This window comes from Rhamphochromis longiceps, linkage group LG3, assembly GCF_057381845.1.
Source record: "Rhamphochromis longiceps isolate RC_006_pf linkage group LG3, R_longiceps_female_GT1.1, whole genome shotgun sequence".
Classification (NCBI taxonomy): Eukaryota; Metazoa; Chordata; class Actinopteri; order Cichliformes; family Cichlidae; genus Rhamphochromis; species Rhamphochromis longiceps.
In genome coordinates this window covers 51141006-51158282 of record NC_140559.1, presented here as the reverse complement: position 1 = coordinate 51158282, position 17277 = coordinate 51141006, and positions in this window count along the sequence as shown.

Below are 17277 nucleotides of genomic sequence, written 5' to 3'. Positions count from 1 at the left end.
TGTAAGGAAATATACTTAAGCCTCAACTAAAGATAGAGGCAAAAAATGAACCAGTAAGCATTTTCACAATCTCTGTAGTGTCTGGATGTAGGCAGGCAGAGATAGTAGACCTGCTACTAAGGGAGTTTTAAATTAAGCCTGCAGATTGTGTAATATGCTAAGTCAGGAAATTAGCATGCGCGCTTCAATATTTTTGGACTTTTGGGAGACGAGTTTTTAAGTGGATGGCCTTTTGCTTGGAAACATCCACAGAAACCACAAAATGGTACCAGAGAGATTAGTCTTTCTCCGAAGTGAAGCCAATAGAAAACCCATTAGTTTGAGCTGATCTGGAAATTATATGGAATTGATCCTGGGGTAAGAACAGTTTTTCATGCTCAATACTTCCCATTGATTCACCCTGCCATAATTACAAATGAAAATCATTACGTCTCCAAGTTGTATTTTGTTAGTGTCTGATGTGAGGCTACATGAGGAGAGCAAGCGGTCTTATTTTCTTGCTCTTACTCTTGCGTCTGCACGGGGATGGATGTTCATACATATGAATACGCGTCTCTGTATTATTAACAGTGAAATCTGGACCGAGCTGGGATGCGCTTCATCCTTTGTTTGGCTATTAAAAGTTGAAGCCAAGGGCTTGCGGAGCACCGCATGAGAGTCGTCTCTGCATTTAATCCCACAGCTGTTACGCATCCATCCTTACACTTTGTGCTGATGTCGTGTGTGGAGGACATTTATGTGGCTTTTTGACAGTAACTCACCAAAAAGTAGCAACCGCAAACAAATTCCAGACAGGTATTGTTCACTGTGTTTCCAAACAGTGTGAATCACCAGCTTGCTACAGCTCAATCTCCTACCACCCACAGAGTCCTGGATGGTGCCTCATCATCATTTGAGTCCGTGGGTAGGGAAGTTTATTGCAGAACACCTCAGCGTTTCAGGAAATCCATCCGCCCACCCAGTCCTCCCATCCCACGCCGGTCCTTCCCCCCACCAGCACCGAGACAGGTGTCTTATCTCTATCGCGCAGCACAAGCACAGCCAATCTTCCAGGAAGATGGCGACCGCAATGTGACAAATCCATCTGTCCTGGTTTGAATTTGTATGCTAATTTGAAGTAATAGCCCCTCTGGTGACAGTGCAAGGGAACAATTCAATCACGCCATCTATGACAGTTGCTTTCCAAGCCTTCTCTGTGATACAGGGAGTATATGCACGTACCGCCGGGTTAGGGCTTGATAGATTGGTTATGTAGGGGAGACGTGGCATGTAGACTGCATGTTTAAAAATGGCCTGCCAGTTTCGGACCACTCACGCAACTACCGAAGGCACCTGTGCAGAAACGTGCAGCCGCCACCTGTGGGCAGAGGGGGAGTGGGGGAGGCGACAAAATTTAACCTCATTTATTCCCCCACAACGCTGGTTGCCGCCCTGGACTTTCACCCAGTTTTGCTGCCGCAGCCTCTGTGAGAGATGTGTGAATGATAGAAGTATCCCCACATAAGATCACACCAACACAATTGTTACATTGTCACACTGAATTATCGCAGACTGCTGATTTGATTCAGTGAAAAGCTTTTATGTGTCACTGGGCAAGACGAAGAAACAAGTTGAAAGAACACAGAGGATCGAGGCACAAGTATAGGAACAAACCGAGCTGCGCCTCACTCTCAGAGGGAAGCCGGATGCTATTTGTGATTTCTCTCGTGTTGCGGCACTCCACCACACCATACGAATGTATAGGGCTCCATAATCTTTAAATTAATCTACAGCACAGGACAGATTATGGCTGATGGTGACAGATAAGGCTAAAGAACAAGCTGCCATTCGTTTTGCTTGCATCATTCTTTTTCTTTGCCTCCAGATCAGAGACTGCTTTCCTTCGAGACACCGAGTTGGTTTGCCAGAATCCCGCCCATTCCAACCCCCGACTTCAGCGCAAGTGTCACGGAAAGATCAAAATCTTGCTAAATTCTTTATTTTAAGTTTTTTTTTCCCGAACACAGAGGATTGTAATGTGTTTTATCATAATGTACGATGTTGACACCACTCGCAAGCCTCACGGCAATGAGCTAGATGAAACGCGAAGGCTGGGTTACGGCCAGTCACTGTAGCAAACATTCGCTGTCTTTCTCCCACTCTCTGCCGCAGTGAATTCTTGACAATTTCTGCATAGGAAAGAGAATATGCAACACTGTGCCAATTGACCATACTTCAAAAGGGTGCAGATCACGCATCTTGATCAAACGAAGAGGCCGGCGAAGAAGACTGACGCTCGAAAGGCCCGTCTGACTGCATGGGTCTCATATCACAATAAATGGTGTGCTAAAAGACAGTTCTTCAAATGAGCCCTGTTAGCAGCAAAATGAGAGATTGTCCGTGCTCAGCATGGCTGCACGCGGGTAACACTTATTCCGTGGCACAATGTTGTACTGGTTTGGCTTCTAAGGGCTTGTTTTCCCACAATGCTGTACAATTATTCTGATGGTTTGATGTGCAGTTAGGAATTTAGTCTAAAGCTGTAATTTCACTTTAATTGGGAGGCCTTTAATCAGTCATAATGGGCTTGATTCAGTCTGACGCCTCTATCTGTGACTTACAAAATGATAAAGCACATTGAAGAACACATGGAGAGCAGGGTTGTGAAGATTGAAATGCAGAAAAAAAGGGTTTTTAAAACAGAAATTTTAATATCTCAATCCACCTACACTAATCTTAGTCATGAAAGACAAGTGATGTGTCTAGAGTTGTTTAGCAGGTTTACATAAAGGAACACTTACTGCCCCCTTGTTGCATTGTCTAGATATATTGTGTAGCCCCATGGAGGCTCTGGAGTTATGAGTCAACCCTCCAGGATTTTCAAAGGAACATAAACTATTTTGAGGTGTAGTAACACCAGCAGCAACGTCATGATTTCACTTTAAACTTTAGTAAGACAGTATAAACACTACAGTGAGTTAATAAATCTTAAGATGTTCAGTAAAAACCTACAATTTTCCTTTAAAATGTCAAATTACATTTTTTGCTTTGTAAGTATGTGTATTATGTATGTAAATGTAAGTAGTTTAGCCATATTTTTTGTATAAGTTGACAAATTATTAAATATGTGGAGTAATTGCATGTGTATTTTGATTACAAGGCAATTCAAGCACTCATTATCTCATGATCTGGGAATAAATGAATTAATCTGCGGTTATATGTTCATCTGGTGCCATTTGCTGTTACATTTTGTACATAAGTTCTGTGAGACAAATATGGTGTACAGATGCTTTCAAGAGTTGACAGAAAGCTTCAGCAAGAACTTACTTTTGTTTACAGTAAAGGCCCATTTTACCTCTGCAGTTGTTTTGGCTTATTCCGAATGATTAAACCTCTGCCAAGGCTGAAGCTAGGCCAAGCTACGCCGGAAAATGGGAACTATGTGCTGTCAGCAGTCTTTGTGAATATATAGGACAAATAGTAAAGGTGGAGGTTGCCTCACACTAACAGGCACAAGAAAACTAACAGGAGAGTGAGAGAGATGTCAATCAACTCAGTACACAGGCCCACACAGATCTGAGGAGACACACGGTACACTCAAACACCTGTGTGGGTGCACTGTGGGTTTGAAAGTTTGCATGCCTTTTACATTTTAGCATTAGTTAGAACACAGAATCGAAAAAGAAAAAGCCCCATTTTGGATACATATTTTGGACAGAATGTAAGCTGGTGTTTTGTGGGATGAAATATCTTTAGTCAAGATAAATCCCAAATAGAGATCAGGATACATGTAGGCCAAGGCTAAGTACTGAACTCGTGTATTATGTCCTACAATATTTGTGCACCTTTTGACAGAACTGAGTCTGTTTTAAAAGAAGCAAAGGCGACAGTGACTTCTACGTGTTTCTTTCATGCACTGCCTACATCACCCCCCTATATTTTATGCAAAAAAGTCTGCTATTTTTGGATACATTTAAAGTATATGAAACACTGAGAAAAATCCATTTTGCACACAGACATTCATCTTTGGGTTTGGGGGACTAGTTGTGCTAGTACAGTAGGCTATGTTACAGTCAAAAAAAAAAAAAAGTCCTTCTAATTTTAAGAAAGAAGTAAACAAATTCATCAAAAAACTGGACTTCATGCTACCCCTGCCACACAGCCTGGAATGTGCTCCAAGGTTTCATCCATCCCTAAACTGGCTGGATGGATGTAAGTTTGTGCACACCGGACAGGTCAGGTAACTGGACAAGCCAACACAGAGACAGCCAATCACTCACCCAATTTAGAATCCCCAATTACCGGTAACTTAATCCCACTAACTGTATGTTTAGACTGTGGGGGGAAGCCAGTGTATCTGAAGAGAACATGCAAACGCCACACAGAAAAGGCCCAGTCAGACAGTGGATTCAAACCCAGTATCTTCTTGCTATTAGGCAGCAGCGCTAACCACTGCACAACTGTGCTGACCTGAGTGGCACAAAGTTACCAAAGTTAATCAAATCTGATAGTCAGCACATGTGCTTTTTGTGTTTACAAGTTTCCAAATTGTCTGTATAAGACTACAAATTGTTAAACCCATTAGAGACTAAATCACAGACAGCTCAGTTAAACTGGGAGAGAAGAGAAGTTATCAATACTTTTAAATGTACAAGATATTTATAGTGTGGTGATACCAATGTTACAACAAGGAGTGACTATGTATTTTACACTTAAATGTATTTCAAGACGTGGACAAGTTTCTGCATTTATTTTCATTATTTACATTTATTTTCAGTCAAATAAAATTACAAATACAATGAATTGCACGGCTGTTCACTGGTAATGGTCAGGAATCCGGTTGTTTAGTGTGACGTCACTAGCCGTGTCTGGGCCTAAACTCCGCTGCAGGTCCATATATCAAACGATCACTATGGCATTACTGAGAGTTGAAAAACTGTCTAAAGTCTTTCATCTTTAATAAAATGATCAGCGTTCTGCTCTACCAGGTGTAACAATTGAGTTTAACATCCAGGCATCCATGAAAACGGAATTTATGACATTTAACGGAGTTAGAAGTTAGCAGGAAGTTAGCTCGCTAGCTTCTATCTAAATACAATATAGCATGTCCTGACTGCGGGGTTCTGGAAACAAATTAAAACGTACAGCTTTGTTATCACTTCCAACATAAATGAAGACAGAAAACTAAAAAGCAGTGACGTTTGTAGGGTTACTGAAGTTTGGTTAGCTGGTTTAAAATGATGTGCTACGTGACCGCTAGCGACACAGCTATGTTAGCATAATATAAACAAGCTACCTTTTTTTCCACTCGATAAAAGTTAACGTGAGTGTTCTCTGTGGTCAGGAACAAATGTAATCGCATGGCAGGATGCTGTAAAAGGACCAAACTTCAGCCAGGAGAACAACTGAGATAATCCATCCACAATACGAGGTTAGTCATTCATATACTGCTGCATGGGCTGGGCTGTAGTTACATCCTAACGTTTTAAAAACTGAGCTTAAATAAATGATTAGCGGCAATAAAAGCCGAGGGAGGTCAACAGGGATCACTGACTGTTTTAGGAGCTTTTTGAGATCAAATAGAAGAAAATACATAACATTAAACATGTTAACAACACAAAAGCCATATTAAACGCAGACTACTTTTTTTTTTTTTTTTTTTTGGAATACGTTTTATTGACAAAGCACAAAATACAGATATACAAATACAAAATAGCAAACACAATGTCAGGGGGTTCGTATAAAAAAGCAAAATAGACAGTCTATTATAGAATCACATGATATTGAACAGGGAACATAGGTTTATGGTTTTGACAGCTTTTTGACTTTGAGAATGTTGTATGGTTTTAACATATTGTTTGGTTTCATTTAAAAAGCACCGAAAGGATGGTTTTGCGTTAGAAAATTTCGACTTATGTATATGAAATTTAGCCAATAATATCAATAAATTAATCAAATAAAATTCGTTTGCCCTGTGCATGGGGTACTTAAAGAAACCAAACAATATTTTCTCGTAACAAAGAGAGAACTCAGAAAAGATAAAGGAAACAACAAAAACACAAAATTCTTGCCAGAAAAGATTCGTGTATAAGCATGACCAAAATAAATGAGAAATATCTTCCTTCACACAATTACAAAATGTACAGTTAACATCAATGTCCTTTTTATAACGTACAAGAAAAGACCTAGTTGGGTAAAAACGATGAATAACTTTAAAAGATATTTCCTTTACTTTGTTATTTAATAGAAATTTCGACGGTAAGGTCCAAATCTTCTCCCATTCCAGGTCCTGGTATAAGTTATTCCAGTAGGCGACAGCTGTTGGGACACAAATTCTGTCTTTTTGAAACAGAGTTCGTATTTCACGGTTGTTTTTCCTCCTTACAGAGGGGAAACACACCCGACCGATATAAGTAACAGCAGGATCCAGTGGTAAAGGGGTCAAATTAAACGCAGACTACTTTAGGCCCGGAAGTAGGATTTGTCGCGTCATCACTGAACAACCGGATAGGGGGTTCATGAGATGTGGTTGCTGGTAGATAGCAACTATCATATAAACATAAACCTGTGGGGTCTGGAGGTGGACACATGAAAGTTTTATATGTAAAACTTTATATTTAGCAATGTATTTTAAATATAACACAGGATTCTGTGTCAGTTGCTACAAAAATAGCCCTTTGAAATCAGATGACTTTGCTTATACATGCCATACACCCCACCCTTATTCTTGGTACCCCATTTGTAAAAATCCTGGAAAAACCCTTGTACAGGTGCTAGCTTTTTGGCATACATATTAAGTGTTCACGAGGACATAAAAACTATTTAAAAGTTTTCTAATTCTTCAAACTTCCCTAAAGTGTTTTTTCTACCGGCATGTTTACCGTTTTCATGTCACTGTTTTCATAATGCCCCGGGTTTCATTAGCTGGGAAAGGAATTTTTGTTTAAAAAAAAAAGACGTAAAAACAAAAAGCAGTTTTCTTATTTTGCTCACCGTGACCGAAAGAGAAACAGCTAACGACCACACTCCAGGCATCCAGTCGTTTCTCTGCCTTGTTATTTAAAGTATTTTTCATCGCTTTCGTCGGTAGCCACCGTTGACCCTGTCACCTGAAGGCGGTGGGATGCACCCCGACACATCCCACTTTGGTTTTTTGGAGACGACGGCCACGTGACCGAGGTAACGGCAGCATCCGCGCGCACACCGCCGCTGTTCGTTTGATAGCATCCACGGCGCCGGACGGAGAAGAGAGCGGGACAGAGAGAGAGAGAGAAAAAGAGAGGGAGATAGGAAGAAACAGTCGTCGAGGGAAGACTTGAACAAAATCTCCGTCTTGCTGACTCCTTCACCAGACGCGGCGGGCACACCATGGACGGCTATGGCCGGACCGAAGATGAGCTGTTCTCCTCCTGCCTCGTGAACCTCACCTGGGAGACGTGCTACGAGCAGGTAGGACAGGTCCCTCTCCGCGGGAGAGAACAGCGTCGTTGTTTCCGCTGCTGTGATTTAAAATGGCACAAATATATAGAGAGATATGTAAGTGTTTAAAGGGGGAGTTTAAAGGGCTGGTTTTTAATGACTGACTCAGCACGTGAGGTGAGAGCAGGTACAACTTCACAAACTTGGGGTTTTTGTGTTTTGCCAGCAGGGTCACACGAATACTTTCCTCAACTTCCCTTAAGCTTTCTGTTACTCAAACATTCTGCCTTTAAAATCAATAATGGATGAACCTAGTAGACAAAATAAATCTTATGCCGGGAATGTTATCAATAAATTAGAGGTAAACACACACACACACGCCATTATTCCTTTGAAGTATCTGAGAGACACGATCTTTTTGGTGTTATGAGTGAAGCTTTTTCAAACAGAGATCATAAGACACCGGCTTCTTACTAAAGATACCTGTGTACCTGAGACCCGTGGGTTGCCATGTGGGTCTGGAAATCAGGTAAGGCAGACTGAGATTGGAGTGAGTGTTGTTGTTGTTGCTGATGCTGAGCACTTTGATCCTGGAGTGTCGGGCCTGTTTCTCACACAGCAGAGAAGCACTGGTGTCTGTTTGGAGATAATTACCTAATTCATCCTCCCTCTTCCCTCAAGCTCAATCAGTTTTGCTTTTTAAAAACACACTTATCGTGCTATATGAAATCCCTCTTAATTCTCACATTCTAATTTGAGGGAGGAATGCGTGCGGCTAAAGTCATCTGCCACAAGAATGCCAATGAAATCATTCTCTATGAATGCTAAGAGGGCTCCCAGCTATTTAGCAGTTTATGCTCAATGATTGATGCCAAAATATTTGTACAGTGATTTTTATGGTAATTTACTTGAATGCCACCGTGAGAGCTCAGGATATATACGCGGGGAATTTATTTTTCTGTTATCAGTATCCAGGTTGCAATACAGAAGAGGAGGACACTTAAACAATCAATCTCCTGTGGTTTAGTGGGCTAGCATTTTGAATTACAAGTAATCGCAAATTAAAGAGGATTAGGCTCTTAAAGCCTGAGCTCCTGATTGGCCGTGCCGAGAGTCATATTGTAACAGTTATTTAGGCACAAGAAACAAAAGCCACCCCAAAAACATGACTCAGAAGTGCAAAGTCACTGTGAATGGCATTTTAAATGTGCAACAATTAAGCCTCGGCTGCAAAGTGGATTTCGGCACATCAGTCGAGTGCAAGCGCATTTACAAATTTAAGACACTGAAATCCACAGCAGAGAACTGACTTAGCGTTGTAGACTTCTGCTGCATTTGCATCAGTCTTCAGGGTTGGAAAGTTTAGAACTTTACGTCGCTGTTGTTCAAGGCTGAAACTGCAGACTGAAGGTAGTTCAGCTGAAAATATCGAGAGAAAAAAAGGCCATTACCTAGGTTTATTTTTCTTACACCTGCTAAAACGAACAGTTGATAAACTGATCAGCAGAAAATTAGTTTTTAAGTCTTTTTTTGTAATCAGTTCATCTTTCAAACACTGTCGCTCAGTCGATCGTTTTTACTTTTACACGTCACTTCAGATTTGCTGTCTTTGGGGGTTTGGAAATCTGGTCTGAAAATATAAGAAATCTAAGTTCACTTGGATGGATTCTTGTTTTTCTAGAGTGGGTGGTTCTGCTGTGTGGCTTAGGAGGTAGAGCAGGTCATCTACCAGACACATGGTTGGTGGTTTGATCCCTGGCTGTTCCTGTCTTAGGCAAGATACTGAACCCCAAGCTCCTCCTGATACCAGAGTAGAAAAGCACTATATAAGCCTAACCCATGTATCAGTCTGCATATCCTATTGGTCAGTAGTGGCCTGTACATTGGTATATGCTTATATTTTTTTAATATAATCTTTATATTTACAGAAAATCAAGATGTAGTCAGTACTTTTGGCTGTTTTTACACCAGCCATCCTTCCTGACAGGACCCTCCCGTTTTATCCAGGGTTGGGATCCGGACTAGGTGTACACTTGTGCCCCCAGTGCATCTGCTCCCCACTCTTGAACTGGGGATCTTTTGCACACAAGGGAAAAGTGTTAACCTCTGCAAAGCAGAGCTGCTATAATACTGGAAAAGGTGCTGGGGTATTTCATTAATCATTTCATAATTTTCCCAGCCTGGCAGCATGTGTAGCAGAGTAGCATCACAGCTGAGCGGACGATGGTTCGAGATCTAATTTGGCAAATATATTGTTGATGAGTTAAACAATGTCTCCATCATTTTCTGTTTTTAATTGATCTGACATCCAGCGGGTAGCGCTGAGTATTTGATTTGGCAGATTTTTACGCTGGATGCCCAGCCTCATGCAACCCCTGGGGGATTTGTGCCTCCTCCTGGGATCAAACCAGGGGTCTTGCTTGTTAGGCCAATATGAAAACCACTACACTATGGAGATCTGTAATGAGCATATTTCTCCTTTCAGACTGGCTGATATTAGATTAACAGACAACACAACTGAAGCTTTAATCCACAGCGAAAAGGTTGGACTATTAGCCCTACATTCCCGTTCCTATATGAAGAGTTAACATAAAATGGTCTTCCTCAAATGCTTTCACATATTTTCCCAAATCAGCCTGGCACAGTCTGTATGCTTCCCATGAAAAATCTTTAATAAGTATCTTCCTGGAAGCAGGTCATCTGCTCAGCCACCACGTTGTTAGCCATGCACATATATCCTCTCTCGCCCTCCCCAAGTCCTAGGGCGGGTGGGTAAATAAATAAATAAGGCAGTAAAGGGAAATGTTGACACAGCCTGTCCTTGTGGCCAGATTATCCACTCATGCTTGAGCGCTGGGTAAAGGCCCTGCATTATTCAGCCTAAGACACAGAGACAGGGGAAAACCGTGGAAAAGCTGGGTCTTGCCGCAGGAGTGTGTGCGTATGTGTGCGTGCGTGCGCTCTTTGGGGTGAGTGCTTCCACTTTTAAAAGAGCAGACATGGGGGATAGCTGAAACGCAAGCGGTGGGGAATATGCTGTCTTCGCTTAATTATCAAATGAACTTATTGCCTCTCCCTCCACTCCATCGCCTTCTTTTTCCCCACTCTCCACAACCCCCTCGCCAACACCTCCCCCTCTTAATCATCAGGCTTCTTGAGAGCTGCTGTCCGTGGTGCTGAAAGTTTCATCACACATTTTGTGCATGTCTTTTTGGAGTTCCAGGCTCCGGTCCCTTCCCAGGCTCCGTCGCTCTTCAAAAGCAATGTATTCAGTTTGTCTCGACAAAAAGCGTGCCAGCGCTTGGCAGTCCGACTCAAAAGGGTGAACTCTATCATTCAAGACGTTTCAAAAAATCTGCAGGTAACACAGCGTGCGCTCAGAAGCAGTAAGAACTAATGCGTTTTTTTTTATGTGTCTGCTTCTACCTACAGCATGTTTCATCACAGCGAGGCTCAAGCTCCGTTACTACTCACTCAGTGGCTTGGTTAAATGAAACCTCCTTTGTGTGCACTCTTATGTACAGTATTTGATCCACGTGAGTCCCTTTTTTTTCCGTGTAATGAGACAGTAGCTTCACTGTTTTGCTTTTTGTGGGTGGAGGCACTTTACAGCAAGGAAGGAATTAAAAACTGTTTAAACAGGGTTGTATTTGGAGAGCCTTTTGAGAGATCACAGACTCAGCAGAGAGCGAGAATGTGTTCCTTTCTTTGAGTTTACAGTATTGTACTCCACTTTTGGCAGGGGAAAGGGTAGAATTTCAAATATATTTAGTGTTCATAGCTAAGTATAAGAAAAATTGATTGTAAGCTGTCAGGATGCCTATGTGGCACTTGGGTTAATAAAAGCTCTCATTCAGAGCGGAAACAAACTCATCATCATTAGTCAGTCGATGGAATAGTAATTGGCAGCTGTTTGGTATCAATCAATTCATTATTTGCTTTTTTTTTCCAGTTCCAGCTTTTCTGTTTTTATAGCATTGAAACCAAGTATCTTTCACAAATTTTCTCAGTTTTATTATTCAAATGACTAATCGGTAAGAAAATTTGCAGGCTGGAGTCCTGCACATCTCTTGGCCTCTCTCTTTTTCAAATGATGGAATCCTTTTTAAGCCAGGATTTCCTCATTGTTAATCCAGTGTCTGCAACTGTCTGTACAAGAACTAGTCAAGCTAGTCTCCCCTACTGTCATGTACCACTTCCAGTTCTCGTACTACATCAGGATTATTCCTTGAAAGTTCTGTTCCAGTGACTTGTTGGCTTGCATTTGGGCTTTTCTGTCACTGTATTTTAAAAAAAAAGATGAAAGAAGGAGGTTGCAGGGGGCCAGATATGGTGAAAAGGGCAAGCACGGAGCGCTGTTTGTATGGGCATGGCAAAGAAATCTTGTATTCTGTCACTGTGCAGATTTTTTTCTACTTATTTGTTCTCTTCTCAGATATCTCAGGCCTTTATTCTGTGGTGATGGTGAACTCTTGTGTCCTGTGGTTAAATTAAAAAAGAGAGGCTCCTCCTTATCTGGTGCACTTCCCCTCGCTGTGGAAGGCAAAGTTATGAGGGCTTGAACAAGGAAACTACCATGAAGGGGATAAAAGCCATATTTATTTAGGGTAGTTTGTGAAATTTTTCACCAATTGCAATGTGACGGTGGTAGCGGAAATTTATGGATTATTTCTTCAGGTAAAAGTAACAACACACTATAAAATAATGTAGTAAAAGTCACGCAATCAAAACTTTCATGGGACTGAAATGCTAGCGGCTAAATGATTAAAAGTAGAACTACACACGTGTGTAAAAGAGCTGATTTTTATACAGCTATACAATGGTCGTTTTTACTTTTTAAAAAAATCATCTGATATATTGATATTGTAGAAAGATATATCATGATAGGTATGTTTGTTATTATGGATGAGCTCATATAAAAGTTCCCATTTGAAACAACACATGGGTTTAATTCAGAAATTGTGTCAGGTGCACAGGGTACGCATCACTGCTGAGAATTTGACGGCGCTGTGCCGACTGGTAAAATAAATTGCTGAAAGATGAAACACTGTACAACTCTAACATAGTGCATGTGTGTAAATCTGAGTACGATGTCTAAAAAAAATATGGGCTGGTATGTTGATAACATCATCACCCTTAAAAATCAGTGCTCTACTTAAATATTTTATTTGTATCTACAGAAAACTAAAGCTTATGTTTTCCAGGCTGTACATATGTTTGATGTTTATATGTGAACTTGAAATGGAGCTATTCATTACGCCTGTTGAATTAAGGCAGCGCACTAGAATGCCAAAACATTGTAAAATGGATATATCAGTGTACAAGTACCTCAAAATTGTCCTCAAGTGCCTACGCTTATTTGCACTGATCAGTGGAGACCTCTTGTCCCTTTAACAGTGCAATGCGTCACTGACAACAATATGAGATGGAGCGCTTATTCCAAATAGAGCGAGAATGGCTAAAAGCAGGGGAGCTAAAGGTAAATTTTTAAATAGCCTCATTACCCGTTCCAGATTCCAGGAACTCACTTATTGTTTGTCATGCTTTCAGTCCGTGATATGCTCCGTGTACCTACCACCTCTCACAACCAACCCTGAAGGGGTATATCTAATTTTCACATTGGCACATCTTATTTCTTTTTCTTTTCTTTTTTCTTTTTTAATCAACAAGTGCGTGCCTGCTGAACACCTTGCTTTTGATAGCAACCCACAGATGCAGGGCCTGTCAGCGATGTAATGAGAAGCGCGTTGTTCCCTTGCAACATATTGCCAAGATATGGATGGATAATTATCTAATCAAGACTTTGTGAAAGTGCCACCCCTTACTCACTGCTGACCTGCTAACCGTCTGCCAGAGCCTTTTTGCCAAGATGTATACTGCTAAATGATCATAGGGTACGTTTCAGTATTGGTGACAGTGTTGGTATATTTTAAGGCTAAAAAGGGGCATCGATTTAGAGGACTTTAAATTACTTAAACAGCAACTCTATTGGGTGTTATCTTGTTGTCAGTAGTTGTTGATCTGTGGTCATTTTGTTAATATTTAACAGTGAAGTTGGTGCTTAAAGTCGCAAAGAAACACCAGACCAGCTTATGTCGTTATTTATGAGGCATAAATCTACGCTAGGTGACACTTCATTTCATTTCCAGAGAGAAACGTGAACTACCAGAGAGAGCAACAAGCTTTGATTCCTGGTGGAACTATAAAATCTGTCATGCAGAACATCTAATTATTTGCAGCAGGAGAAGCCTTTTAACTACACCAGTGCATAATATGTACAGTTAATTGGTTAGCTGCGAAAAAAACCCAACTTTTATGCTCTTCTAGTCTCTCTGAGGTTCACAGCTAATTTAATGTAATCAAAATATTAGTTTCCAGTGATATTAATCTTGTTTTGTAGCTTTCTCGCGCCGCGCCGTCTGAATTGACGTCTAAGCGGGGTGAGTGCAGACTACATTCTTTGATTATGTGTGGGAAAAATGTCTTCCTCACCATTGACAATCTGTTGATACCTTGCAAAATCTGAGATGAAAGGAAATGCAGCTTAGACTGTGAAAAATCCTTGCCTTCTCACCGGGAGGTAAAAGTACTCTCACAAACATTGAATTGTACATCTGAAGTGTTATCAATTCCACCTGAAACGGAGGGCCCCGGTGGCAGAGCTGAACCCCTGCGCTTTTGATCGCACCAGCAGTGCCTGTAAACAAGTATTTTCCCATCTTCCTCTCCTCTGTCTGTCTCTCCGTTTCTCTGCTCTCCCTCTCCCCCACCAAGGTGTCTGGAGGGGGAGGTTCCTTTGATTATCTCTGCTGCCGATTAATTGCTTTTCTTAACCTCTGCACAGACGTGCTCCTACACCGCCCCAGAGCCTGCCGCACGCGCCCAGATGGACCCCTGCCAGGAGAAAAACAAACCGCGCCATGCTTCTTCCTCCCCACCTTCTCCCAATTACTGACCTTCATCCTTTCATTTTGCCTCGGATGTTATCGTCGGCATTATCAGGTGTATTTACTTTGTTTGTTTAGCTAGTGGCTTGGTGCACTGCAGCATTCTTAGCTACATTTTTATGGCACGCTGAGCATGTGTGATACATGCATTCATATATATGTATATATTTTTTTTTTTTTGAGGGAAGAGTTACAGGACCGGATGAGAGGAGTTTATGACATACAATACATTTACCTGACAACACAAAGTGTCTGTGTGTGACCAAGTGAAGCGGCAGGGCATGAATATTATACTGTCTTTTTTTTCTATTTCCAAACTGTCCTTATTCTATGATTAAATAGATTTTGGCCTTGAGTTGTGCTGGCCAAGCAATTTGAGTTCCTTTTTTTTCCTCCAACACTGAGTGCTCTTTTCCATCTCACTTTGCCTTTGAGACATGCATGTGCATCACATCTCTGAAAAGGTCCCAGCCCTTGCCTCCAAATGCTGTCATATAGCAATGAACTCCCTCCTTCAGACCTTGGCCTGCTTTTTTTTTCTCCCACCCTTCCTTTAGGACATCCTGAAAGCTCGTCCAGAGGCCATCTCTCAATGATTAATGCGTTTCATCTCGCATGCAGACCACCTACTATACCTTTACAGTTTGGACAACGCTGTGCTAAAATGTTCTCAGGATGACCCAGCGGTTGGTTTGCCACGGGAGAAAGAAAGCTTTAATCAATTTTTTTTTTTTCAGTTGTTGCTGATTTATTTCCTGACTTTTTAGCACAGACTTGATAGGTCAAAATATAGACATGAAAGTTTCTTTTTTTAGCCTCAAAATGTTGGCAGAAAAGTGTTGGAATATAACCTTTCGAGTTCTCTAATCCATAACACTGACTTTTTAGTCTTGGTCTCCCTCCAGTTCATCATTTTCTGCATCCAGAGAAACTTCTCTTACAGCTTAAGTTTTGCGTGACTGTTTATGACATTACTGTACTTTGCTTTAGGGATTTTTTTTTGATTTTCTTTTAAGCGAATGTAGCCTAATTGGTTCAGGTGTTTGATACAGAGAGCACTGTGGGGCTCTAGTCTAAGAGGAGAGGAGACAGCCCACACATAACCACGCTCTGGATGCACAAATGCAAAAATCTGCATGTGAGGCATGAGCAGACACATAATGTGCACACTGACTCACTCATTCACTCACTAACAGGCTAGACTCTGAGGACTGTATGGCACAGTGTGGTGTTGCTGATTTTTTTTCCTTTTTCCCCCATCAGCAGAAAGCCGGGATGAGCTGAGCTAATTGAGCTGGGAGGCCCGGCGGGGGAACGTGGCCCATTCTCACACCAGCTCGTCACTTCCTTTCTTTACCCATCCACCCTTGCGTCTATAGTCCCATACCTCCAAACCACTCAGTGCTGCTTACAAGAATGATTTTACTTCATCACCCAGTGTTTGATTAGTGCTAGACTCATATTGATACGAGTTACAGGTGGATGAAATGCATCGCAAAGCCGCAGTTTGTAGAAAATGATAGCAGTTGCTCTGTCGACATAGTCGAAGCACATGTTGAAGTACCGGTTTGAATAATGTCAATGTGACGTGCATTAGTTTCGGACTGCTGTGTTGCATCGTACACTTTACACATTACAAGCTAAAACAGACAAACTGCGCTGTCTGAACCAGAGCAGACAAGGCGACAACAAAAGCAGATTACCTGTTATATTTGAGGGATATTAAGACATTATATGCCATTCAATGGGCCCTGGGAGGCCCGTCATAAAAGCCACAGCAAGCTGTCGAGACGGAGACTCAGAGTTGTTTCCACCCTTTAGCTGCGTTTGGGGACTGATTATGGTCAGGCAAACAGCCCTTACCTGGAAAGTCACTTTCACTTTCTCGTCCACCATTTGTTAGTATGGCTAATGTCTCATTAAGTCTCACAGAGGGGAAATTATGTGCTCTTTGGGTGAAGGTTAGGCTCTCGGCTTATCATGAGACAAAAAGAGAGACTGATTATCACAACACAGGCGTGCCTTAGCCTGTGTCTTTCACTACAAGTCCTATTTGTGTTACTGCTCGAGCTGCTTCATTACCCATAATCTATTAGCCCTCCCTCCACCTCCCCCAAGTAAAAGTTAAAACATTTGGACTAAATGATGAATGCTTGATCACTTTCTGCACCGGTGTTCTATGGAGAGGAGTGAACGGAAAGGGGTGGGGGGTAAATTTTACATTATCAAGGAGATAATTACAAAGCAATCATAAGCAGTTTCCAGTAAAGTAGTAAACAAGCCAAGGGCTTGTGCTCTTTTCCCAAGAATAATTAAAAGTTGCTTTGCATTCTATGCATCAGTGTCCTTTCCTCTGCTGAGTGGCCACCTCTTGGCATAATAAAGCTGGCTGAAGCATGGGGGGGGAGTCCTTCACTCAAAGGTGATCGGGCGTTTTTTAGACCTTTTCCTGTCTCGTAATCTTCCCCATGATCTGCCATGGGAAACTCATTTTGAATTTATAGTTCATTTCCTTTTTTTTTTAAATCTTTTTTCCCCCCCAGTCAACAGTCAGTTCTGAACAGCTGTGGACTGCTGTGTCACAAAGTGGGAACACTTCCAGAAATGGACTTCTACTTCTCCATGGCTTTTCCTTTAATGCCTCAGTAACGAGTTCATTCATTGATTGGTCTAGACTCAAGAGCACGGTGACTTGCCGACGAAGGTGTATAGGAATATTAGATGAGAAGGCCATCCTTTCTAGCTGAATTCTCAACCTTAAAAATGCTAATTAACTTTTAGGCCAAGTGACTCTAAAAACAGGTATTTTACTTGATATGGACAGTGGATCTTAGGCACAGCTTCATACTTTCAAATATCTTATTTTATTATGAAAGTATATCAATTTTATAGCTTGTGTTACTATTTATTTTTACTACCCCCTTCGTAATTG